This window comes from Pseudophryne corroboree, chromosome 3, assembly GCF_028390025.1.
Source record: "Pseudophryne corroboree isolate aPseCor3 chromosome 3, aPseCor3.hap2, whole genome shotgun sequence".
NCBI lineage: Eukaryota > Metazoa > Chordata > Amphibia > Anura > Myobatrachidae > Pseudophryne > Pseudophryne corroboree.
The window spans coordinates 117287139-117304320 of NC_086446.1; the positions used below are offsets into that span (position 1 = coordinate 117287139).

Genomic DNA, 17182 nt, shown 5'->3' on the forward strand with positions numbered 1-17182 from the left:
GTAGAAGAGCTTTATGGTTTCTGTTAGTACTTTTCTACTTCTAACTACTGTTTCATAAATGAATACGTTTGAAAATGGAATGCATCAACAGAACGGTGTTGGCAGTATAAAAATATCTACAGCACCTTGTATTCCCAGGTGGTCTCCCATCCAAGTACTAACCAGGCCCAACACTGCTTAGCTTCCAAGATCAGATAAGATAGGGCGTATCCAGTGTGGTGTGGCTGTAGATGAACTTTGTGGTTTCTAAAGGAACTTTTCTACTTTTAACTACTGGTTCATAAATGAATACGTTTGAAAATGGAATGCATCAACAGAACGGTGTTGGCAGTATAAAAATATCTACAGCACCTTGTATTCCCAGGTGGTCTCCCATCCAAGTACTAACCAAGCCCAACACTGCTTAGCTTCCAAGATCAGGTGAGATTGGGTGTATCCAGTATGGTGTGGCTGTAGATGAGCTTTGTGGTTTCTGTTAGAACTTTTCTACTTCTTTTCTACTTCTAACTACTGGTTCATAAATTAATACGTTTGAAAATGGAATGCATCAACAGAACAGTGTTGGCAGTATAAAAATATCTACAGCACCTATGTATTCCCAGGTGGTCTCCCATCCAAGTACTGACCAGTTTCCAAGATCAGATGAGATTGGGCATATCCAGTGTGGTGTGGCTGTAGAAGAGCTTTATGGTTTCTTTTAGAACTTTTCTACTTCTAACTACTGGTTCATAAATGAATACGTTTGAAAATGGAATGCATCAACAGAACGGTGTTGGTAGTATAAAAATATCTACAGCACCTTGTATTCCCAGGTGGTCTCCCATCCAAGTACTAACCAGGCCCAACACTGCTTAGCTTCCAAGATCAGATGAGATTGGGCGTATCCAGTGTGGTGTGGCTGTAGAAGAGCTTTATGGTTTCTGTTAGTACTTTTCTACTTCTAACTACTGGTTCATAAATGAATACGTTTGAAAATGGAATGCATCAACAGAACGGTGTTGGTAGTATAAAAATATCTACAGCACCTTGTATTCCCAGGTGGTCTCCCATCCAAGTACTAACCAGGCCCAACACTGCTTAGCTTCCAAGATCAGATGAGATTGGGCGTATGCAGTGTGGTGTGGCTGTAGATAAGCTTTATGGTTTCTGTTAGAACTTTTCTACTTCTAACTACTGGTTCATAAATGAATATGTTTGAAAATGGAATGCATCAACAGAACGGTGTTGGCAGTATAAAAATATCTACAGCACTTTGTATTCCCAGGTGGTCTCCCATCCAAGTACTAACCAGGCCCAACACTGCTTAGCTTCCAAGATCAGATGAGATTGGGCGTATCCAGTGTAGTGTGGCTGTAGATGAGCTTTGTGGATTCTGTTAGAACTTTTATACTTCTAACTACTGGTTCATAAATGAATACGTTTGAAAATGGAATGCATCAACAGAACGGTGTTGGCAGTATAAAAATATCTACAGCACCTTGTATTCCCAGGTGGTCTCCCATCCAAGTACTAACCAGGCCCAACACTGCTTAGTTTCCAAGATCAGATGAGATTGGGCGTATCCAGTGTGGTGCTGCTGTAGATGAACTTTCTGGTTTCTGTTAGAACTTTTCTACTTCTAACTACTGGTTCATAAATAAATACGTTTTAAAATGGAATGCATCAACAGAACGGTGTTGGCAGTATAAAATTATCTACAGCACCTTGTATTCCCAGGTGGTCTCCCATCCAAGTACCAACCAGGCCCAACACTGCTTAGCTACCAAGATCAGATGAGATTGGGCATATCCAGTGTGGTGTGGCTGTAGATGAGCTTTATGGTTTCTGTTAGTACTTTTCTACTTCTAACTACTGGTTCATAAATGAATACGTTTGAAAATGGAATGCATCAACAGAACGGTGTTGGTAGTATAAAAATATCTACAGCACCTTGTATTCCCAGGTGGTCTCCCATCCAAGTACTAACCAGGCCCAACACTGCTTAGCTTCCAAGAGCAGATGAGATTGGGTGTATCCAGTGTGGTGTGGCTGTAGATAAGCTTTATGGTTTCTGTTAGAACTTTTCTACTTCTAACTACTGGTTCATAAATGAATACGTTTTAAAATGGAATGCATCAACAGAACGGTGTTGGTAGTATAAAAATATCTACAGCACCTTGTATTCCCAGGTGGTCTCCCATCCAAGTACTAACCAGGCCCAACACTGCTTAGCTTCCAAGATCAGATGAGATTGGGCGTATCCAGTGTGGTGTGGCTGTAGATGAGCTTTGTGGTTTCTGTTTGAACTTTTCTACTTCTAACTACTGGTTCATAAATGAATACGTTTGAAAATGGAATGCATCAACAGAACGGTGTTAGCAGTATAAAAATATCTACAGCACTTTGTATTCCCAGGTGGTCTCCCATCCAAGTACTAACCAAGCCCAACACTGCTTAGCTTCCAAGATCAGGTGAGATTGGGCGTATCCAGTATGGTGTGGCTGTAGATGAGCTTTGTGGTTTCTGTTAGAACTTTTCTACTTCTAACTACTGGTTCATAAATGAATACGTTTGAAAATGGAATGCATCAACAGAACAGTGTTGGCAGTATAAAAATATCTACAGCACCTTGTATTCCCAGGTGGTCTCCCATCCAAGTACTAACAAGGCCCAACACTGCTTAGCTTCCAAGATCAGACGAGATTGGGCGTATCCAGTGTGGTGTGGCTGTAGATGAGCTTTGTGGTTTCTGTTAGAACTTTTCTACTTCTAACTACTGGTTCATAAATGAATACGTTTGAAAATGGAATGCATCAACAGAACGGTGTTGGCAGTATAAAAATATCTACAACACCTTGTATTCCCAGGTGGTCTCCCATCCAAGTACTAACCAGGCCCAACACTGCTTAGCGTCCAAGATCAGATGAGATTGGGCGTATCCAATGTGGTGTGGCTGTAGATGAGCTTTGTGGTTTCTGTTAGAACTTTTCTACTTCTAACTACTGGTTCATAAATGAATACGTTTGAAAATGGAATGCATCAACAGAACGGTGTTGGCAGTTTAAAAATATCTACAGCACCTTGTATTCCCAGGTGGTCTCCCATCCAAATACTAACCAAGCCCAACACTGCTTAGCTTCCAAGATCAGGTGAGATTGGACGTATCCAGTATGGTGTGGCTGTAGATGAGCTTTGTGGTTTCTGTTAGAACTTTTCTACTACTAACTACTGGTTCATAAATGAATACGTTTGAAAATGGAATGCATCAACAGAACGGTGTTGGTAGTATAAAAATATCTACAGCACCTTGTATTCCCAGGTGGTCTCCCATCCAAGTACTAACCAGGCCCAACACTGCTTAGCTTCCAAGATCAGATGAGATTGGGCGTATCCAGTGTGGTGTGGCTGTAGAAGAGCTTTATGGTTTCTGTTAGTACTTTTCTACTTCTAACTACTGGTTCATAAATGAATACGTTTGAAAATGGAATGCATCAACAGAACGGTGTTGGTAGTATAAAAATATCTACAGCACCTTGTATTCCCAGGTGGTCTCCCATCCAAGTACTAACCAGGCCCAACACTGCTTAGCTTCCAAGATCAGATGAGATTGGGCGTATGCAGTGTGGTGTGGCTGTAGATAAGCTTTATGGTTTCTGTTAGAACTTTTCTACTTCTAACTACTGGTTCATAAATGAATACGTTTGAAAATGGAATGCATCAACAGAACGGTGTTGGCAGTATAAAAATATCTACAGCACTTTGTATTCCCAGGTGGTCTCCCATCCAAGTACTAACCAGGCCCAACACTGCTTAGCTTCCAAGATCAGATGAGATTGGGCGTATCCAGTGTAGTGTGGCTGTAGATGAGCTTTGTGGTTTCTGTTAGAACTTTTATACTTCTAACTACTGGTTCATAAATGAATACGTTTGAAAATGGAATGCATCAACAGAACGGTGTTGGCAGTATAAAAATATCTACAGCACCTTGTATTCCCAGGTGGTCTCCCATCCAAGTACTAACCAGGCCCAACACTGCTTAGCTTCCAAGATCAGATGAGATTGGGCGTATCCAGTGTGGTGCTGCTGTAGATGAACTTTCTGGTTTCTGTTAGAACTTTTCTACTTCTAACTACTGGTTCATAAATAAATACGTTTTAAAATGGAATGCATCAACAGAACGGTGTTGGCAGTATAAAATTATCTACAGCACCTTGTATTCCCAGGTGGTCTCCCATCCAAGTACCAACCAGGCCCAACACTGCTTAGCTACCAAGATCAGATGAGATTGGGCATATCCAGTGTGGTGTGGCTGTAGAAGAGCTTTATGGTTTCTGTTAGTACTTTTCTACTTCTAACTACTGGTTCATAAATGAATACGTTTGAAAATGGAATGCATCAACAGAACGGTGTTGGTAGTATAAAAATATCTACAGCACCTTGTATTCCCAGGTGGTCTCCCATCCAAGTACTAACCAGGCCCAACACTGCTTAGCTTCCAAGAGCAGATGAGATTGGGTGTATCCAGTGTGGTGTGGCTGTAGATAAGCTTTATGGTTTCTGTTAGAACTTTTCTACTTCTAACTACTGGTTCATAAATGAATACGTTTTAAAATGGAATGCATCAACAGAACGGTGTTGGTAGTATAAAAATATCTACAGCACCTTGTATTCCCAGGTGGTCTCCCATCCAAGTACTAACCAGGCCCAACACTGCTTAGCTTCCAAGATCAGATGAGATTGGGCGTATCCAGTGTGGTGTGGCTGTAGATGAGCTTTGTGGTTTCTGTTTGAACTTTTCTACTTCTAACTACTGGTTCATAAATGAATACGTTTGAAAATGGAATGCATCAACAGAACGGTGTTGGCAGTATAAAAATATCTACAACACCTTGTATTCCCAGGTGGTCTCCCATCCAAGTACTAACCAGGCCCAACACTGCTTAGCTTCCAAGATCAGATGAGATTGGGCGTATCCAGTGTGGTGTTGCTGTAGATGAACTTTCTGGTTTCTGTTAGAACTTTTCTACTTCTAACTACTGGTTCATAAATGAATACATTTTAAAATGGAATGCATCAACAGAACGGTGTTGGCAGTATAAAATTATCTACAGCACCTTGTATTCCCAGGTGGTCTCCCATCCAAGTACTAACCAGGCCCAACACTGCTTAGCTTCCAAGATCAGATGAGATTGGGCATATCCAGTGTGGTGTGGCTGTAGATGAGCTTTGTGGTTTCTGTTAGAACTTTTCTACTTCTAACTACTGTTTCATAAATGAATACGTTTGAAAATGGAATGCATCAACAGAACGGTGTTGGCAGTATAAAAATATCTACAGCACCTTGTATTCCCAGGTGGTCTCCCATCCAAGTACTAACCAGGCCCAACACTGCTTAGCTTCCAAGATCAGATGAGATTGGGCGTATCCAGTGTGGTGTGGCTGTAGATGAACTTTGTGGTTTCTGAAGGAACTTTCCTACTTCTAACTACTGGTTCATAAATGAATACGTTTTAAAATGGAATGCATCAACAGAACGGTGTTGGCAGTATAAAAATATCTACAGCACCTTGTATTCCCAGGTGGTCTCCCATCCAAGTACTAACCAGGCCCAACACTGCTTAGCTTCCAAGATCAGATGAGCTTGGGCGTATCCAATGTGGTGTGTCTGTAGATGAACTTTGTGGTTTCTGTTAGAACTTTTCTACTTCTAACTACTGGTTCATAAATGAATACGTTTTAAAATGGAATGCATCAACAGAACGGTGTTGGCAGTATAAAATTATCTACAGCACCTTGTATTCCCAGGTGGACTCCCATCCAAGTACTAACCAGGCCCAACACTGCTTAGCTTCCAAGATCAGATGAGATTGGGCGTATCCAGTGTGGTGTGGCTGTAGATGAGCTTTGTGGTTTCTGTTAGAACTTTTCTACTTCTAACTACTGGTTCATAAATGAATACGTTTGAAAATGGAATGCATCAACAGAACGGTGTTGGCAGTATAAAAATATCTACAGCACCTTGTATTCCCAGGTGGTCTCCCATTCAAGTACTAACCAGGCCCAACACTGCTTAGCTTCCAAGATCAGATGAGATTGGGCGTATCCAGTGTGGTGTGGCTGTAGATGAGCTTTGTGGTTTCTGTTAGAACTTTTCTACTACTAACTACTGGTTCATAAATGAATACGTTTGAAAATGGAATGCATCAACAGAACGGTGTTGGCAGTATAAAAATATCTACAGCACCTTGTATTCCCAGGTGGTCTCCCATCCAAGTACTAACCAGGCCCAACACTGCTTAGCTTCCAAGATCAGATGAGATTGGGCGTACCCAATGTGGTGTGGCTGTAGATGAACTTTGTGGTTTCTGTTAGAACTTTTCTACTTCTAACTACTGGTTCATAAATGAATATGTTTTAAAATGGAATGCATCAACAGAACGGTGTTGGCAGTATAAAATTATCTACAGCACCTTGTATTCCCAGGTGGACTCCCATCCAAATACTAACCAGGCCCAACACTGCTTAGCTTCCAAGATCAGATGAGATTGGGCATATCCAGTGTGGTGTGGCTGTAGATGCGCTTTGTGGTTTCTGTTAGAACTTTTCTACTTCTAACTACTGGTTTATAAATGAATACGTTTGAAAATGGAATGCATCAACAGAACGGTGTTGGCAGTATAAAATTATCTACAGCACCTTGTATTCCCAGGTGGACTCCCATCCAAATACTAACCAGGCCCAACACTGCTTAGCTTCCAAGATCAGATGAGATTGGGCGTATCCAGTGTGGTGTTGCTGTAGATGAACTTTCTGGTTTCTGTTAGAACTTTTCTACTTCTAACTACTGGTTCATAAATGAATACATTTTAAAATGGAATGCATCAACAGAACGGTGTTGGCAGTATAAAATTATCTACAGCACCTTGTATTCCCAGGTGGTCTCCCATCCAAGTACTAACCAGGCCCAACACTGCTTAGCTTCCAAGATCAGATGAGATTGGGCATATCCAGTGTGGTGTGGCTGTAGATGAGCTTTGTGGTTTCTGTTAGAACTTTTCTACTTCTAACTACTGTTTCATAAATGAATACGTTTGAAAATGGAATGCATCAACAGAACGGTGTTGGCAGTATAAAAATATCTACAGCACCTTGTATTCCCAGGTGGTCTCCCATCCAAGTACTAACCAGGCCCAACACTGCTTAGCTTCCAAGATCAGATGAGATTGGGCGTATCCAGTGTGGTGTGGCTGTAGATGAACTTTGTGGTTTCTGAAGGAACTTTCCTACTTCTAACTACTGGTTCATAAATGAATACGTTTTAAAATGGAATGCATCAACAGAACGGTGTTGGCAGTATAAAAATATCTACAGCACCTTGTATTCCCAGGTGGTCTCCCATCCAAGTACTAACCAGGCCCAACACTGCTTAGCTTCCAAGATCAGATGAGCTTGGGCGTATCCAATGTGGTGTGTCTGTAGATGAACTTTGTGGTTTCTGTTAGAACTTTTCTACTTCTAACTACTGGTTCATAAATGAATACGTTTTAAAATGGAATGCATCAACAGAACGGTGTTGGCAGTATAAAATTATCTACAGCACCTTGTATTCCCAGGTGGACTCCCATCCAAGTACTAACCAGGCCCAACACTGCTTAGCTTCCAAGATCAGATGAGATTGGGCGTATCCAGTGTGGTGTGGCTGTAGATGAGCTTTGTGGTTTCTGTTAGAACTTTTCTACTTCTAACTACTGGTTCATAAATGAATACGTTTGAAAATGGAATGCATCAACAGAACGGTGTTGGCAGTATAAAAATATCTACAGCACCTTGTATTCCCAGGTGGTCTCCCATTCAAGTACTAACCAGGCCCAACACTGCTTAGCTTCCAAGATCAGATGAGATTGGGCGTATCCAGTGTGGTGTGGCTGTAGATGAGCTTTGTGGTTTCTGTTAGAACTTTTCTACTACTAACTACTGTTTCATAAATGAATACGTTTGAAAATGGAATGCATCAACAGAACGGTGTTGGCAGTATAAAAATATCTACAGCACCTTGTATTCCCAGGTGGTCTCCCATCCAAGTACTAACCAGGCCCAACACTGCTTAGCTTCCAAGATCAGATGAGATTGGGCGTATCCAATGTGGTGTGGCTGTAGATGAACTTTGTGGTTTCTGTTAGAACTTTTCTACTTCTAACTACTGGTTCATAAATGAATATGTTTTAAAATGGAATGCATCAACAGAACGGTGTTGGCAGTATAAAATTATCTACAGCACCTTGTATTCCCAGGTGGACTCCCATCCAAATACTAACCAGGCCCAACACTGCTTAGCTTCCAAGATCAGATGAGATTGGGCATATCCAGTGTGGTGTGGCTGTAGATGCGCTTTGTGGTTTCTGTTAGAACTTTTCTACTTCTAACTACTGGTTCATAAATGAATACGTTTGAAAATGGAATGCATCAACAGAACGGTGTTGGTAGTATAAAAATATCTACAGCACCTTGTATTCCCAGGTGGTCTCCCATCCAAGTACTAACCAGGCCCAACACTGCTTAGCTTCCAAGATCAGATGAGATTGGGCGTATCCAGTGTGGTGCTGCTGTAGATGAACTTTCTGGTTTCTGTTAGAACTTTTCTACTTCTAACTACTGGTTCATAAATGAATACGTTTGAAAATGGAATGCATCAACAGAACGGTGTTGGTAGTATAAAAATATCTACAGCACCTTGTATTCCCAGGTGGTCTCCCATCCAAGTACTAACCAGGCCCAACACTGCTTAGCTTCCAAGATCAGATGAGATTGGGCGCATCCAGTGTGGTGTGGCTGTAGATAAGCTTTATGGTTTCTGTTAGAACTTTTCTACTTCTAACTACTGGTTCATAAATGAATACGTTTTAAAATGGAATGCATCAACAGAACGGTGTTGGTAGTATAAAAATATCTACAGCACCTTGTATTCCCAGGTGGTATCCCATCCAAGTACTAACCAGGCCCAACACTGCTTAGCTTCCAAGATCAGATGAGATTGGGCGTATCCAGTGTGGTGTTGCTGTAGATGAACTTTCTGGTTTCTGTTAGAACTTTTCTACTTCTAACTACTGGTTCATAAATGAATACATTTTAAAATGGAATGCATCAACAGAACGGTGTTGGCAGTATAAAATTATCTACAGCACCTTGTATTCCCAGGTGGTCTCCCATCCAAATACTAACCAGGCCCAACACTGCTTAGCTTCCAAGATCAGATGAGATTGGGCATATCCAGTGTGGTGTGGCTGTAGATGAGCTTTGTGGTTTCTGTTAGAACTTTTCTACTTCTAACTACTGTTTCATAAATGAATACGTTTGAAAATGGAATGCATCAACAGAACGGTGTTGGCAGTATAAAAATATCTACAGCACCTTGTATTCCCAGGTGGTCTCCCATCCAAGTACTAACCAGGCCCAACACTGCTTAGCTTCCAAGATCAGATAAGATTGGGCGTATCCAGTGTGGTGTGGCTGTAGATGAACTTTGTGGTTTCTGAAGGAACTTTTCTACTTCTAACTACTGGTTCATAAATGAATACGTTTGAAAATGGAATGCATCAACAGAACGGTGTTGGCAGTATAAAAATATCTACAGCACCTTGTATTCCCAGGTGGTCTCCCATCCAAGTACTAACCAAGCCCAACACTGCTTAGCTTCCAAGATCAGGTGAGATTGGGTGTATCCAGTATGGTGTGGCTGTAGATGAGCTTTGTGGTTTCTGTTAGAACTTTTCTACTTCTTTTCTACTTCTAACTACTGGTTCATAAATTAATACGTTTGAAAATGGAATGCATCAACAGAACAGTGTTGGCAGTATAAAAATATCTACAGCACCTATGTATTCCCAGGTGGTCTCCCATCCAAGTACTGACCAGTTTCCAAGATCAGATGAGATTGGGCATATCCAGTGTGGTGTGGCTGTAGAAGAGCTTTGTGGTTTCTGTTAGAACTTTTCTACTTCTAACTACTGGTTCATAAATGAATACGTTTGAAAATGGAATGCATCAACAGAACGGTGTTGGTAGTATAAAAATATCTACAGCACCTTGTATTCCCAGGTGGTCTCCCATCCAAGTACTAACCAGGCCCAACACTGCTTAGCTTCCAAGATCAGATGAGATTGGGCGTATCCACTGTGGTGCTGCTGTAGATGAACTTTCTGGTTTCTGTTAGAACTTTTCTACTTCTAACTACTGGTTCATAAATGAATACGTTTTAAAATGGAATGCATCAACAGAACGGTGTTGGCAGTATAAAATTATCTACAGCACCTTGTATTCCCAGGTGGTCTCCCATCCAAGTACTAACCAGGCCCAACACTGCTTAGCTTCCAAGATCAGATGAGATTGGGCATATCCAGTGTGGTGTGCCTGTAGAAGAGCTTTATGGTTTCTGTTAGTACTTTTCTACTTCTAACTACTGGTTCATAAATGAATAAGTTTGAAAATGGAATGCATCAACAGAACGGTGTTGGTAGTATAAAAATATCTACAGCACCTTGTATTCCCAGGTGGTCTCCCATCCAAGTACTAACCAGGCCCAACACTGCTTAGCTTCCAAGATCAGATGAGATTGGGCGTATCCAGTGTGGTGTGGCTGTAGATGAGCTTTGTGGGTTCTGTTAGAACTTTTCTACTTCTAACTACTGGTTCATAAATGAATACGTTTGAAAATGGAATGCATCAACAGAACGGTGTTGGCAGTATAAAAATATCTACAGCACCTTGTATTCCCAGGTGGTCTCCCATCCAATTACTAACCAAGCCCAACACTGCTTAGCTTCCAAGATCAGGTGAGATTGGGCGTATCCAGTATGGTGTGGCTGTAGATGAGCTTTGTGGTTTCTGTTAGAACTTTTCTACTTCTAACTACTGGTTCATAAATGAATACGTTTGAAAATGGAATGCATCAACAGAACAGTGTTGGCAGTATAAAAATATCTACAGCACCTTGTATTCCCAGGTGGTCTCCCATCCAAGTACTAACAAGGCCCAACACTGCTTAGCTTCCAAGATGAGACGAGATTGGGCGTATCCAGTGTGGTGTGGCTGTAGATGAGCTTTGTGGTTTCTGTTAGAACTTTTCTACTTCTAACTACTGGTTCATAAATAAATACGTTTGAAAATGGAATGCATCAACAGAACGGTGTTGGCAGTATAAAAATATCTACAACACCTTGTATTCCCAGGTGGTCTCCCATCCAAGTACTAACCAGGCCCAACACTGCTTAGCGTAAAAGATCAGATGAGATTGGGCGTATCCAATGTGGTGTGGCTGTAGATGAGCTTTGTGGTTTCTGTTAGAACTTTTCTACTTCTAACTACTGGTTCATAAATGAATACGTTTGAAAATGGAATGCATCAACAGAACGGTGTTGGCAGTATAAAAATATCTACAGCACCTTGTATTCCCTGGTGGTCTCCCATCCAAGTACTAACGAAGCCCAACACTGCTTAGCTTCCAAGATCAGGTGAGATTGGGCGTATCCAGTATGGTGTGGCTGTAGATGAGCTTTGTGGTTTCTGTTAGAACTTTTCTACTTCTAACTACTGGTTCATAAATGAATACGTTTGAAAATGGAATGCATCAACAGAACAGTGTTGGCAGTATAAAAATATCTACAGCACCTATGTATTCCCAGGTGGTCTTCCATCCAAGTACTGACCAGGACCAACACTGCTTAGCTTCCAAGATCAGATGAGATTGGGCATATCCAGTGTGGTGTGGCTGTAGATGAGCTTTGTGGTTTCTGTTAGAACTTTTCTACTTCTAACTAATGGTTCATAAATGAATAGGTTTGAAAATGGAATGCATCAACAGAACGGTGTTGGCAGTATAAAATTATATACAGCACCTAGTATTCCCAGTTGGTCTCCCATCCAAGTACTAACCAGGCCCAACACTGCTTAGCTTCCAAGATCAGATGAGATTGGGCGTATCCAGTGTGGTGTGGCTGTAGAAGAGCTTTATCGTTTCTGTTAGTACTTTTCTACTTCTAACTACTGGTTCATAAATGAATAAGTTTGAAAATGGAATGCATCAACAGAACGGTGTTGGTAGTATAAAAATTTCTACAGCACCTTGTATTCCCAGGTGGTCTCCCATCCAAGTACTAACCAGGCCCATCACTGCTTAGCGTCCAAGATCAGATGAGATTGGGCGTATCCAATGTGGTGTGGCTGTAGATGAGCTTTGTGGTTTCTGTTAGAACTTTTCTACTTCTAACTACTGGTTCATAAATGAATACGTTTGAAAATGGAATGCATCAACAGAACGGTGTTGGCAGTATAAAAATATCTACAGCACCTTGTATTCCCAGGTGGTCTCCCATCCAAGTACTAACCAAGCCCAACACTGCTTAGCTTCCAAGATCAGGTGAGATTGGGCGTATCCAGTATGGTGTGGCTGTAGATGAGCTTTGTGGTTTCTGTTAGAACTTTTCTACTTCTAACTACTGGTTCATAAATGAATACGTTTGAAAATGGAATGCATCAACAGAACAGTGTTGGCAGTATAAAAATATCTACAGCACCTATGTATTCCCAGGTGGTCTCCTATCCAAGTACTGACCAGGACCAACACTGCTTAGCTTCCAAGATCAGATGAGATTGGGCATATCCAGTGTGGTGTGGCTGTAGAAGAGCTTTATGGTTTCTGTTAGTACTTTTCTACTTCTAACTACTGGTTCATAAATGAATACGTTTGAAAATGGAATGCATCAACAGAACGGTGTTGGTAGTATAAAAATATCTACAGCACCTTGTATTCCCAGGTGGTATCCCATCCAAGTACTAACCAGGCCCAACACTGCTTAGCTTCCAAGATCAGATGAGATTGGGCATATCCAGTGTGGTGTTACTGTAGATGAACTTTATGGTTTCTGTTAGAACTTTTCTACTTCTAACTACTGGTTCATAAATGAATACATTTTAAAATGGAATGCATCAACAGAACGGTGTTGGCAGTATAAAAATATCTACAGCACCTTGTATTCCCAGGTGGTCTCCCATCCAAGTACTAACCAGGCCCAACACTGCTTAGCTTCCAAGATCAGATGAGATTGGGCGTATCCAGTGTGGTGTGGCTGTAGATGAGCTTTGCAGTTTCTGTTAGAACTTTTCTACTTCTAACTACTGGTTCATAAATGAATACATTTGAAAATGGAATGCATCAACAGAACGGTGTTGGCAGTATAAAAATATCTACAGCACCTTGTATTCCCAGGTGGTCTCCCATCCAAGTACTAACCAGGCCCAACACTGCTTAGCTTCCAAGATCATATGAGATTGGGTGTATCCAGTGTGGTGTGGCTGTAGATGAGCTTTGTGGTTTCTGTTAGAACTTTTCTACTTCTAACTACTGGTTCATAAATGAATAGGTTTGAAAATGGAATGCATCAACAGAACGGTGTTGGCAGCATAAAAATATATTCAGCACCTTGTATTCCCAGGTGGTCTCCCATCCAAGTACTAACCAGGCCCAACACTGCTTATCTTCCAAGATCAGATGAGATTGGGCGTATCCAGTGTGGTGTTGCTGTAGATGAGCTTTCTGGTTTCTGTTAGAACTTTTCTACTTCTAACTACTGGTTCATAAATGAATAAGTTTTAAAATGGAATGCATCAACAGAACGGTGTTGGCAGTATAAAATTATCTACAGCACCTAGTATTCCCAGGTGGTCTCCCATCCAAGTACTAACCAGGCCCAACACTGCTTAGCTTCCAAGATCAGATGAGATTGGGCGTATCCAGTGTGGTGTGGCTGTAGAAGAGCTTTATGGTTTCTGTTAGTACTTTTCTACTTCTAACTACTGGTTCATAAATGAATAAGTTTGAAAATGGAATGCATCAACAGAACGGTGTTGGTAGTATAAAAATTTATACAGCACCTTGTATTCCCAGGTGGTCTCCCATCCAAGTACTAACCAGGCCCAACACTGCTTAGCTTCCTAGATCAGATGAGATTGGGCGTATCCAGTGTGGTGTGGCTGTAGATGAGCTTTGCGGTTTCTGTTAGAACTTTTCTACTTCTAACTACTGGTTCATAAATGAATACGTTTGAAAATGGAATGCATCAACAGAACGGTGTTGGCAGTATAAAAATATCTACAGCACCTTGTATTCCCAGGTGGTCTCCCATCCAAGTACTAACCAAGCCCAACACTGCTTAGCTTCCAAGATCAGGTGAGATTGGGCGTATCCAGTATGGTGTGGCTGTAGATGAGCTTTGTGGTTTCTGTTAGAACTTTTCTACTTCTAACTACTGGTTCATAAATGAATACGTTTGAAAATGGAATGCATCAACAGAACAGTGTTGGCAGTATAAAAATATCTACAGCACCTATGTATTCCCAGGTGGTCTCCCATCCAAGTACTGACCAGGACCAACACTGCTTAGCTTCCAAGATCAGATGAGATTGGGCATATCCAGTGTGGTGTGGCTGTAGAAGAGCTTTATGGTTTCTGTTAGTACTTTTCTACTTCTAACTACTGGTTCATAAATGAATACGTTTGAAAATGGAATGCATCAACAGAACGGTGTTGGTAGTATAAAAATATCTACAGCACCTTGTATTCCCAGGTGGTATCCTATCCAAGTACTAACCAGGCCCAACACTGCTTAGCTTCCAAGATCAGATGAGATTGGGCGTATCCAGTGTGGTGTTGCTGTAGATGAACTTTCTGGTTTCTGTTAGAACTTTTCTACTTCTAACTACTGGTTCATAAATGAATACATTTTATAATGGAATGCATCAACAGAACGGTGTTGGCAGTATAAAATTATCTACAGCACCTTGTATTCCCAGGTGGTCTCCAATCCAAGTACTAACCAGGCCCAACACTGCTTAGCTTCCAAGATCAGATGAGATTGGGCATATCCAGTGTGGTGTGGCTGTAGATGAGCTTTGCAGTTTCTGTTAGAACTTTTCTACTTCTAACTACTGGTTCATAAATGAATACATTTGAAAATGGAATGCATCAACAGAACGGTGTTGGCAGTATAAAAATATCTACAGCACCTTGTATTCCCAGGTGGTCTCCCATCCAAGTACTAACCAGGCCCAACACTGCTTTGCTTCCAAGATCAGATGAGATTGGGTGTATCCAGTGTGGTGTGGCTGTAGATGAGCTTTGTGGTTTCTGTTAGAACTTTTCTACTTCTAACTACTGATTCATAAATGAATAGGTTTGAAAATGGAATGCATCAACAGAACGGTGTTGGCAGTATAAAAATATCTTCAGCACCTTGTATTCCCAGGTGGTCTCCCATCCAAGTACTAACCAGGCCCAACACTGCTTAGCTTCCAAGATCATATGAGATTGGGCGTATCCAGTGTGGTGTTGCTGTAGATGAGCTTTCTGGTTTCTGTTAGAACTTTTCTACTTCTAACTACTGGTTCATAAATGAATACGTTTTAAAATGGAATGCATCAACAGAACGGTGTTGGCAGTATAAAATTATCTACAGCACCTAGTATTCCCAGGTGGTCTCCCATCCAAGTACTAACCAGGCCCAACACTGCTTAGCTTCCAAGATCAGATGAGATTGGGCGTATCCAGTGTGGTGTGGCTGTAGAAGAGCTTTATGGTTTCTGTTAGTACTTTCCTACTTCTAACTACTGGTTCATAAATGAATAAGTTTGAAAATGGAATGCATCAACAGAACGGTGTTGGTAGTATAAAAATTTCTACAGCACCTTGTATTCCCAGGTGGTCTCCCATCCAAGTACTAACCAGGCCCAACACTGCTTAGCTTCCAAGATCAGATGAGCTTGGGCGTATCCAATGTGGTGTGGCTGTAGATGAACTTTGTGGTTTCTGTTAGAACTTTTCTACTTCTAACTACTGGTTCATAAATGAACACGTTTTAAAATGGAATGCATCAACAGAACGGTGTTGGCAGTATAAAAATATCTACAGCACCTTGTATTCCCAGGTGGTCTCCCATCCAAGTACTAACCAGGCCCAACACTGCTTAGCTTCCAAGATCAGATGAGATTGGGCGTATCCAGTGTGGTGTGGCTGTAGATGAGCTTTGTGGTTTCTGTTAGAACTTTTCTACTTCTAACTAATGGTTCATAAATGAATAGGTTTGAAAATGGAATGCATCAACAGAACGGTGTTGGCAGTATAAAAATATCTTCAGCACCTTGTATTCCCAGGTGGTTTCCCATTCAAGTACTAACCAGGCCCAACACTGCTTAGCTTCCAAGATCAGATGAGATTGGGCGTATCCAGTGTGGTGTGGCTGTAGATGAGCTTTGCAGTTTCTGTTAGAACTTTTCTACTTCTAACTACTGGTTCATAAATGAATGCATTTGAAAATGGAATGCATCAACAGAACGGTGTTGGCAGTATAAAAATATCTACAGCACCTTGTATTCCCAGGTGGTCTCCCATCCAAGTACTAACCAGGCCCAACACTGCTTAGCTTCCAAGATCAGATGAGATTGGGCGTATCCAGTGTGGTGTGGCTGTAGATGAGCTTTGTGGTTTCTGTTAGAACTTTTCTACTTCTAACTAATGGTTCATAAATGAATAGGTTTGAAAATGGAATGCATCAACAGAACGGTGTTGGCAGTATAAAAATATCTTCAGCACCTTGTATTCCCAGGTGGTTTCCCATTCAAGTACTAACCAGACCCAACACTGCTTAGCTTCCAAGATCAGATGAGATTGGGCGTATCCAGTGTGGTTTTGCTGTAGATGAACTTTCTCGTTTCTGTTAGAACTTTTCTACTTCTAACTACTGGTTCATAAATGAATAAGTTTTAAAATGGAATGCATCAACAGAACGGTGTTGGCAGTATAAAATTATCTACAGCACCTAGTATTCCCAGGTGGTCTCCCATCCAAGTACTAACCAGGCCCAACACTGCTTAGCTTCCAAGATCAGATGAGATTGGGCGTATCCAGTGTGGTGTGGCTGTAGAAGAGCTTTATCGTTTCTGTTAGTACTTTTCTACTTCTAACTACTGGTTCATAAATGAATACGTTTGAAAATGGAATGCATCAACAGAACGGTGTTGGCAGTATAAAAATATCTACAGCACCTTGTATTCCCAGGTGGTCTCCCATCCAAGTACTAACCAAGCCCAACACTGCTTAGCTTCCAAGATCAGGTGAGATTGGGCGTATCCAGTATGGTGTGGCTGTAGATGAGCT

General features: G+C 41.3%; 57 non-coding genes and 18 pseudogenes across 57 annotated transcripts; all 75 read right to left on the bottom strand.

Annotated features, from left to right (window-relative positions):
• Nucleotides 1-6, bottom strand: part of LOC134891671 (5S ribosomal RNA) — a 120-nt pseudogene extending 114 nt beyond the window's left edge.
• A 107-nt stretch (nt 7-113) lies between these two features.
• LOC135071053 (5S ribosomal RNA) lies at nt 114-232 on the bottom strand. Its single transcript, XR_010257195.1, has one exon. It is a non-coding gene; the product is annotated as a 5S ribosomal RNA (ribosomal RNA).
• Nucleotides 233-339: 107 nt separating this feature from the next.
• On the bottom strand, nt 340-458 carry LOC135068341 (5S ribosomal RNA). Its single transcript, XR_010254545.1, has one exon. It is a non-coding gene; the product is annotated as a 5S ribosomal RNA (ribosomal RNA).
• A 329-nt stretch (nt 459-787) lies between these two features.
• LOC135059560 (5S ribosomal RNA) lies at nt 788-906 on the bottom strand. The gene has a single exon (XR_010245962.1). It is a non-coding gene; the product is annotated as a 5S ribosomal RNA (ribosomal RNA).
• A 107-nt stretch (nt 907-1013) lies between these two features.
• LOC134901753 (5S ribosomal RNA) lies at nt 1014-1132 on the bottom strand. The gene has a single exon (XR_010175235.1). It is a non-coding gene; the product is annotated as a 5S ribosomal RNA (ribosomal RNA).
• A 107-nt stretch (nt 1133-1239) lies between these two features.
• Nucleotides 1240-1358, bottom strand: LOC135070355 (5S ribosomal RNA). Its single transcript, XR_010256523.1, has one exon. It is a non-coding gene; the product is annotated as a 5S ribosomal RNA (ribosomal RNA).
• Nucleotides 1359-1465: 107 nt separating this feature from the next.
• On the bottom strand, nt 1466-1584 carry LOC134887834 (5S ribosomal RNA; annotated as a pseudogene).
• Nucleotides 1585-1691: 107 nt separating this feature from the next.
• LOC135069958 (5S ribosomal RNA) lies at nt 1692-1810 on the bottom strand. Its single transcript, XR_010256135.1, has one exon. It is a non-coding gene; the product is annotated as a 5S ribosomal RNA (ribosomal RNA).
• Nucleotides 1811-1917: 107 nt separating this feature from the next.
• Nucleotides 1918-2036, bottom strand: LOC135058875 (5S ribosomal RNA). Its single transcript, XR_010245299.1, has one exon. It is a non-coding gene; the product is annotated as a 5S ribosomal RNA (ribosomal RNA).
• A 107-nt stretch (nt 2037-2143) lies between these two features.
• LOC134900401 (5S ribosomal RNA) lies at nt 2144-2262 on the bottom strand. The gene has a single exon (XR_010173912.1). It is a non-coding gene; the product is annotated as a 5S ribosomal RNA (ribosomal RNA).
• Nucleotides 2263-2369: 107 nt separating this feature from the next.
• On the bottom strand, nt 2370-2488 carry LOC135070141 (5S ribosomal RNA). The gene has a single exon (XR_010256314.1). It is a non-coding gene; the product is annotated as a 5S ribosomal RNA (ribosomal RNA).
• A 107-nt stretch (nt 2489-2595) lies between these two features.
• On the bottom strand, nt 2596-2714 carry LOC135062513 (5S ribosomal RNA). The gene has a single exon (XR_010248860.1). It is a non-coding gene; the product is annotated as a 5S ribosomal RNA (ribosomal RNA).
• A 107-nt stretch (nt 2715-2821) lies between these two features.
• On the bottom strand, nt 2822-2940 carry LOC135069765 (5S ribosomal RNA). The gene has a single exon (XR_010255947.1). It is a non-coding gene; the product is annotated as a 5S ribosomal RNA (ribosomal RNA).
• A 107-nt stretch (nt 2941-3047) lies between these two features.
• LOC134892794 (5S ribosomal RNA) lies at nt 3048-3166 on the bottom strand (annotated as a pseudogene).
• Nucleotides 3167-3273: 107 nt separating this feature from the next.
• Nucleotides 3274-3392, bottom strand: LOC135059561 (5S ribosomal RNA). Its single transcript, XR_010245963.1, has one exon. It is a non-coding gene; the product is annotated as a 5S ribosomal RNA (ribosomal RNA).
• A 107-nt stretch (nt 3393-3499) lies between these two features.
• LOC134901754 (5S ribosomal RNA) lies at nt 3500-3618 on the bottom strand. Its single transcript, XR_010175236.1, has one exon. It is a non-coding gene; the product is annotated as a 5S ribosomal RNA (ribosomal RNA).
• A 107-nt stretch (nt 3619-3725) lies between these two features.
• On the bottom strand, nt 3726-3844 carry LOC135070356 (5S ribosomal RNA). The gene has a single exon (XR_010256524.1). It is a non-coding gene; the product is annotated as a 5S ribosomal RNA (ribosomal RNA).
• A 107-nt stretch (nt 3845-3951) lies between these two features.
• On the bottom strand, nt 3952-4070 carry LOC135066730 (5S ribosomal RNA). Its single transcript, XR_010252971.1, has one exon. It is a non-coding gene; the product is annotated as a 5S ribosomal RNA (ribosomal RNA).
• Nucleotides 4071-4177: 107 nt separating this feature from the next.
• LOC134886972 (5S ribosomal RNA) lies at nt 4178-4296 on the bottom strand (annotated as a pseudogene).
• Nucleotides 4297-4403: 107 nt separating this feature from the next.
• LOC135058876 (5S ribosomal RNA) lies at nt 4404-4522 on the bottom strand. The gene has a single exon (XR_010245300.1). It is a non-coding gene; the product is annotated as a 5S ribosomal RNA (ribosomal RNA).
• A 107-nt stretch (nt 4523-4629) lies between these two features.
• Nucleotides 4630-4748, bottom strand: LOC134900402 (5S ribosomal RNA). Its single transcript, XR_010173913.1, has one exon. It is a non-coding gene; the product is annotated as a 5S ribosomal RNA (ribosomal RNA).
• A 107-nt stretch (nt 4749-4855) lies between these two features.
• LOC135064658 (5S ribosomal RNA) lies at nt 4856-4974 on the bottom strand. The gene has a single exon (XR_010250961.1). It is a non-coding gene; the product is annotated as a 5S ribosomal RNA (ribosomal RNA).
• A 107-nt stretch (nt 4975-5081) lies between these two features.
• Nucleotides 5082-5200, bottom strand: LOC135059155 (5S ribosomal RNA). Its single transcript, XR_010245569.1, has one exon. It is a non-coding gene; the product is annotated as a 5S ribosomal RNA (ribosomal RNA).
• Nucleotides 5201-5307: 107 nt separating this feature from the next.
• Nucleotides 5308-5426, bottom strand: LOC134900403 (5S ribosomal RNA). The gene has a single exon (XR_010173914.1). It is a non-coding gene; the product is annotated as a 5S ribosomal RNA (ribosomal RNA).
• A 107-nt stretch (nt 5427-5533) lies between these two features.
• Nucleotides 5534-5652, bottom strand: LOC134889234 (5S ribosomal RNA; annotated as a pseudogene).
• Nucleotides 5653-5759: 107 nt separating this feature from the next.
• Nucleotides 5760-5878, bottom strand: LOC135060294 (5S ribosomal RNA). The gene has a single exon (XR_010246684.1). It is a non-coding gene; the product is annotated as a 5S ribosomal RNA (ribosomal RNA).
• Nucleotides 5879-5985: 107 nt separating this feature from the next.
• On the bottom strand, nt 5986-6104 carry LOC135058377 (5S ribosomal RNA). Its single transcript, XR_010244807.1, has one exon. It is a non-coding gene; the product is annotated as a 5S ribosomal RNA (ribosomal RNA).
• A 107-nt stretch (nt 6105-6211) lies between these two features.
• On the bottom strand, nt 6212-6330 carry LOC135063481 (5S ribosomal RNA). Its single transcript, XR_010249810.1, has one exon. It is a non-coding gene; the product is annotated as a 5S ribosomal RNA (ribosomal RNA).
• A 107-nt stretch (nt 6331-6437) lies between these two features.
• LOC134884521 (5S ribosomal RNA) lies at nt 6438-6556 on the bottom strand. Its single transcript, XR_010168665.1, has one exon. It is a non-coding gene; the product is annotated as a 5S ribosomal RNA (ribosomal RNA).
• Nucleotides 6557-6663: 107 nt separating this feature from the next.
• LOC134884898 (5S ribosomal RNA) lies at nt 6664-6782 on the bottom strand. Its single transcript, XR_010169029.1, has one exon. It is a non-coding gene; the product is annotated as a 5S ribosomal RNA (ribosomal RNA).
• A 107-nt stretch (nt 6783-6889) lies between these two features.
• On the bottom strand, nt 6890-7008 carry LOC135059156 (5S ribosomal RNA). Its single transcript, XR_010245570.1, has one exon. It is a non-coding gene; the product is annotated as a 5S ribosomal RNA (ribosomal RNA).
• Nucleotides 7009-7115: 107 nt separating this feature from the next.
• Nucleotides 7116-7234, bottom strand: LOC134900404 (5S ribosomal RNA). Its single transcript, XR_010173915.1, has one exon. It is a non-coding gene; the product is annotated as a 5S ribosomal RNA (ribosomal RNA).
• A 107-nt stretch (nt 7235-7341) lies between these two features.
• Nucleotides 7342-7460, bottom strand: LOC134889235 (5S ribosomal RNA; annotated as a pseudogene).
• A 107-nt stretch (nt 7461-7567) lies between these two features.
• On the bottom strand, nt 7568-7686 carry LOC135060295 (5S ribosomal RNA). Its single transcript, XR_010246685.1, has one exon. It is a non-coding gene; the product is annotated as a 5S ribosomal RNA (ribosomal RNA).
• A 107-nt stretch (nt 7687-7793) lies between these two features.
• On the bottom strand, nt 7794-7912 carry LOC135058378 (5S ribosomal RNA). Its single transcript, XR_010244808.1, has one exon. It is a non-coding gene; the product is annotated as a 5S ribosomal RNA (ribosomal RNA).
• Nucleotides 7913-8019: 107 nt separating this feature from the next.
• Nucleotides 8020-8138, bottom strand: LOC135058310 (5S ribosomal RNA). The gene has a single exon (XR_010244741.1). It is a non-coding gene; the product is annotated as a 5S ribosomal RNA (ribosomal RNA).
• A 107-nt stretch (nt 8139-8245) lies between these two features.
• Nucleotides 8246-8364, bottom strand: LOC134884522 (5S ribosomal RNA). Its single transcript, XR_010168666.1, has one exon. It is a non-coding gene; the product is annotated as a 5S ribosomal RNA (ribosomal RNA).
• Nucleotides 8365-8471: 107 nt separating this feature from the next.
• Nucleotides 8472-8590, bottom strand: LOC135066731 (5S ribosomal RNA). The gene has a single exon (XR_010252972.1). It is a non-coding gene; the product is annotated as a 5S ribosomal RNA (ribosomal RNA).
• Nucleotides 8591-8697: 107 nt separating this feature from the next.
• Nucleotides 8698-8816, bottom strand: LOC134901449 (5S ribosomal RNA). Its single transcript, XR_010174941.1, has one exon. It is a non-coding gene; the product is annotated as a 5S ribosomal RNA (ribosomal RNA).
• Nucleotides 8817-8923: 107 nt separating this feature from the next.
• On the bottom strand, nt 8924-9042 carry LOC135064754 (5S ribosomal RNA). Its single transcript, XR_010251055.1, has one exon. It is a non-coding gene; the product is annotated as a 5S ribosomal RNA (ribosomal RNA).
• Nucleotides 9043-9149: 107 nt separating this feature from the next.
• LOC135066936 (5S ribosomal RNA) lies at nt 9150-9268 on the bottom strand. The gene has a single exon (XR_010253169.1). It is a non-coding gene; the product is annotated as a 5S ribosomal RNA (ribosomal RNA).
• A 107-nt stretch (nt 9269-9375) lies between these two features.
• On the bottom strand, nt 9376-9494 carry LOC135063743 (5S ribosomal RNA). Its single transcript, XR_010250066.1, has one exon. It is a non-coding gene; the product is annotated as a 5S ribosomal RNA (ribosomal RNA).
• Nucleotides 9495-9601: 107 nt separating this feature from the next.
• On the bottom strand, nt 9602-9720 carry LOC135068342 (5S ribosomal RNA). Its single transcript, XR_010254546.1, has one exon. It is a non-coding gene; the product is annotated as a 5S ribosomal RNA (ribosomal RNA).
• A 329-nt stretch (nt 9721-10049) lies between these two features.
• LOC134887471 (5S ribosomal RNA) lies at nt 10050-10168 on the bottom strand (annotated as a pseudogene).
• Nucleotides 10169-10275: 107 nt separating this feature from the next.
• Nucleotides 10276-10394, bottom strand: LOC134886110 (5S ribosomal RNA). The gene has a single exon (XR_010170202.1). It is a non-coding gene; the product is annotated as a 5S ribosomal RNA (ribosomal RNA).
• Nucleotides 10395-10501: 107 nt separating this feature from the next.
• LOC134900405 (5S ribosomal RNA) lies at nt 10502-10620 on the bottom strand. The gene has a single exon (XR_010173916.1). It is a non-coding gene; the product is annotated as a 5S ribosomal RNA (ribosomal RNA).
• Nucleotides 10621-10727: 107 nt separating this feature from the next.
• Nucleotides 10728-10846, bottom strand: LOC134891372 (5S ribosomal RNA; annotated as a pseudogene).
• A 107-nt stretch (nt 10847-10953) lies between these two features.
• LOC135068756 (5S ribosomal RNA) lies at nt 10954-11072 on the bottom strand. Its single transcript, XR_010254948.1, has one exon. It is a non-coding gene; the product is annotated as a 5S ribosomal RNA (ribosomal RNA).
• Nucleotides 11073-11179: 107 nt separating this feature from the next.
• LOC134894061 (5S ribosomal RNA) lies at nt 11180-11298 on the bottom strand (annotated as a pseudogene).
• A 107-nt stretch (nt 11299-11405) lies between these two features.
• LOC134889946 (5S ribosomal RNA) lies at nt 11406-11524 on the bottom strand (annotated as a pseudogene).
• Nucleotides 11525-11631: 107 nt separating this feature from the next.
• LOC134892655 (5S ribosomal RNA) lies at nt 11632-11751 on the bottom strand (annotated as a pseudogene).
• A 107-nt stretch (nt 11752-11858) lies between these two features.
• On the bottom strand, nt 11859-11977 carry LOC135066067 (5S ribosomal RNA). Its single transcript, XR_010252326.1, has one exon. It is a non-coding gene; the product is annotated as a 5S ribosomal RNA (ribosomal RNA).
• A 107-nt stretch (nt 11978-12084) lies between these two features.
• LOC134887001 (5S ribosomal RNA) lies at nt 12085-12203 on the bottom strand (annotated as a pseudogene).
• Nucleotides 12204-12310: 107 nt separating this feature from the next.
• LOC134884677 (5S ribosomal RNA) lies at nt 12311-12429 on the bottom strand. The gene has a single exon (XR_010168814.1). It is a non-coding gene; the product is annotated as a 5S ribosomal RNA (ribosomal RNA).
• A 107-nt stretch (nt 12430-12536) lies between these two features.
• Nucleotides 12537-12656, bottom strand: LOC134894627 (5S ribosomal RNA; annotated as a pseudogene).
• A 107-nt stretch (nt 12657-12763) lies between these two features.
• On the bottom strand, nt 12764-12882 carry LOC134884325 (5S ribosomal RNA). The gene has a single exon (XR_010168477.1). It is a non-coding gene; the product is annotated as a 5S ribosomal RNA (ribosomal RNA).
• A 107-nt stretch (nt 12883-12989) lies between these two features.
• Nucleotides 12990-13108, bottom strand: LOC134900406 (5S ribosomal RNA). Its single transcript, XR_010173917.1, has one exon. It is a non-coding gene; the product is annotated as a 5S ribosomal RNA (ribosomal RNA).
• A 107-nt stretch (nt 13109-13215) lies between these two features.
• Nucleotides 13216-13334, bottom strand: LOC134900905 (5S ribosomal RNA). The gene has a single exon (XR_010174406.1). It is a non-coding gene; the product is annotated as a 5S ribosomal RNA (ribosomal RNA).
• Nucleotides 13335-13441: 107 nt separating this feature from the next.
• On the bottom strand, nt 13442-13560 carry LOC134889415 (5S ribosomal RNA; annotated as a pseudogene).
• A 107-nt stretch (nt 13561-13667) lies between these two features.
• LOC135058364 (5S ribosomal RNA) lies at nt 13668-13786 on the bottom strand. Its single transcript, XR_010244794.1, has one exon. It is a non-coding gene; the product is annotated as a 5S ribosomal RNA (ribosomal RNA).
• A 107-nt stretch (nt 13787-13893) lies between these two features.
• LOC134889149 (5S ribosomal RNA) lies at nt 13894-14012 on the bottom strand (annotated as a pseudogene).
• Nucleotides 14013-14119: 107 nt separating this feature from the next.
• On the bottom strand, nt 14120-14238 carry LOC134884678 (5S ribosomal RNA). The gene has a single exon (XR_010168815.1). It is a non-coding gene; the product is annotated as a 5S ribosomal RNA (ribosomal RNA).
• A 107-nt stretch (nt 14239-14345) lies between these two features.
• Nucleotides 14346-14465, bottom strand: LOC134891973 (5S ribosomal RNA; annotated as a pseudogene).
• A 107-nt stretch (nt 14466-14572) lies between these two features.
• LOC134885821 (5S ribosomal RNA) lies at nt 14573-14691 on the bottom strand. Its single transcript, XR_010169925.1, has one exon. It is a non-coding gene; the product is annotated as a 5S ribosomal RNA (ribosomal RNA).
• Nucleotides 14692-14798: 107 nt separating this feature from the next.
• On the bottom strand, nt 14799-14917 carry LOC134885491 (5S ribosomal RNA). Its single transcript, XR_010169603.1, has one exon. It is a non-coding gene; the product is annotated as a 5S ribosomal RNA (ribosomal RNA).
• A 107-nt stretch (nt 14918-15024) lies between these two features.
• LOC134901119 (5S ribosomal RNA) lies at nt 15025-15143 on the bottom strand. Its single transcript, XR_010174612.1, has one exon. It is a non-coding gene; the product is annotated as a 5S ribosomal RNA (ribosomal RNA).
• Nucleotides 15144-15250: 107 nt separating this feature from the next.
• Nucleotides 15251-15369, bottom strand: LOC134886457 (5S ribosomal RNA). The gene has a single exon (XR_010170539.1). It is a non-coding gene; the product is annotated as a 5S ribosomal RNA (ribosomal RNA).
• Nucleotides 15370-15476: 107 nt separating this feature from the next.
• On the bottom strand, nt 15477-15595 carry LOC135058375 (5S ribosomal RNA). The gene has a single exon (XR_010244805.1). It is a non-coding gene; the product is annotated as a 5S ribosomal RNA (ribosomal RNA).
• Nucleotides 15596-15702: 107 nt separating this feature from the next.
• On the bottom strand, nt 15703-15821 carry LOC134886952 (5S ribosomal RNA; annotated as a pseudogene).
• Nucleotides 15822-15928: 107 nt separating this feature from the next.
• Nucleotides 15929-16047, bottom strand: LOC134900407 (5S ribosomal RNA). The gene has a single exon (XR_010173918.1). It is a non-coding gene; the product is annotated as a 5S ribosomal RNA (ribosomal RNA).
• A 107-nt stretch (nt 16048-16154) lies between these two features.
• Nucleotides 16155-16273, bottom strand: LOC134885345 (5S ribosomal RNA). Its single transcript, XR_010169461.1, has one exon. It is a non-coding gene; the product is annotated as a 5S ribosomal RNA (ribosomal RNA).
• A 107-nt stretch (nt 16274-16380) lies between these two features.
• Nucleotides 16381-16499, bottom strand: LOC134900408 (5S ribosomal RNA). The gene has a single exon (XR_010173919.1). It is a non-coding gene; the product is annotated as a 5S ribosomal RNA (ribosomal RNA).
• Nucleotides 16500-16606: 107 nt separating this feature from the next.
• On the bottom strand, nt 16607-16725 carry LOC134892427 (5S ribosomal RNA; annotated as a pseudogene).
• A 107-nt stretch (nt 16726-16832) lies between these two features.
• Nucleotides 16833-16951, bottom strand: LOC135058386 (5S ribosomal RNA). The gene has a single exon (XR_010244816.1). It is a non-coding gene; the product is annotated as a 5S ribosomal RNA (ribosomal RNA).
• Nucleotides 16952-17058: 107 nt separating this feature from the next.
• LOC134884679 (5S ribosomal RNA) lies at nt 17059-17177 on the bottom strand. Its single transcript, XR_010168816.1, has one exon. It is a non-coding gene; the product is annotated as a 5S ribosomal RNA (ribosomal RNA).
• Nucleotides 17178-17182: the final 5 nt, after the last annotated feature.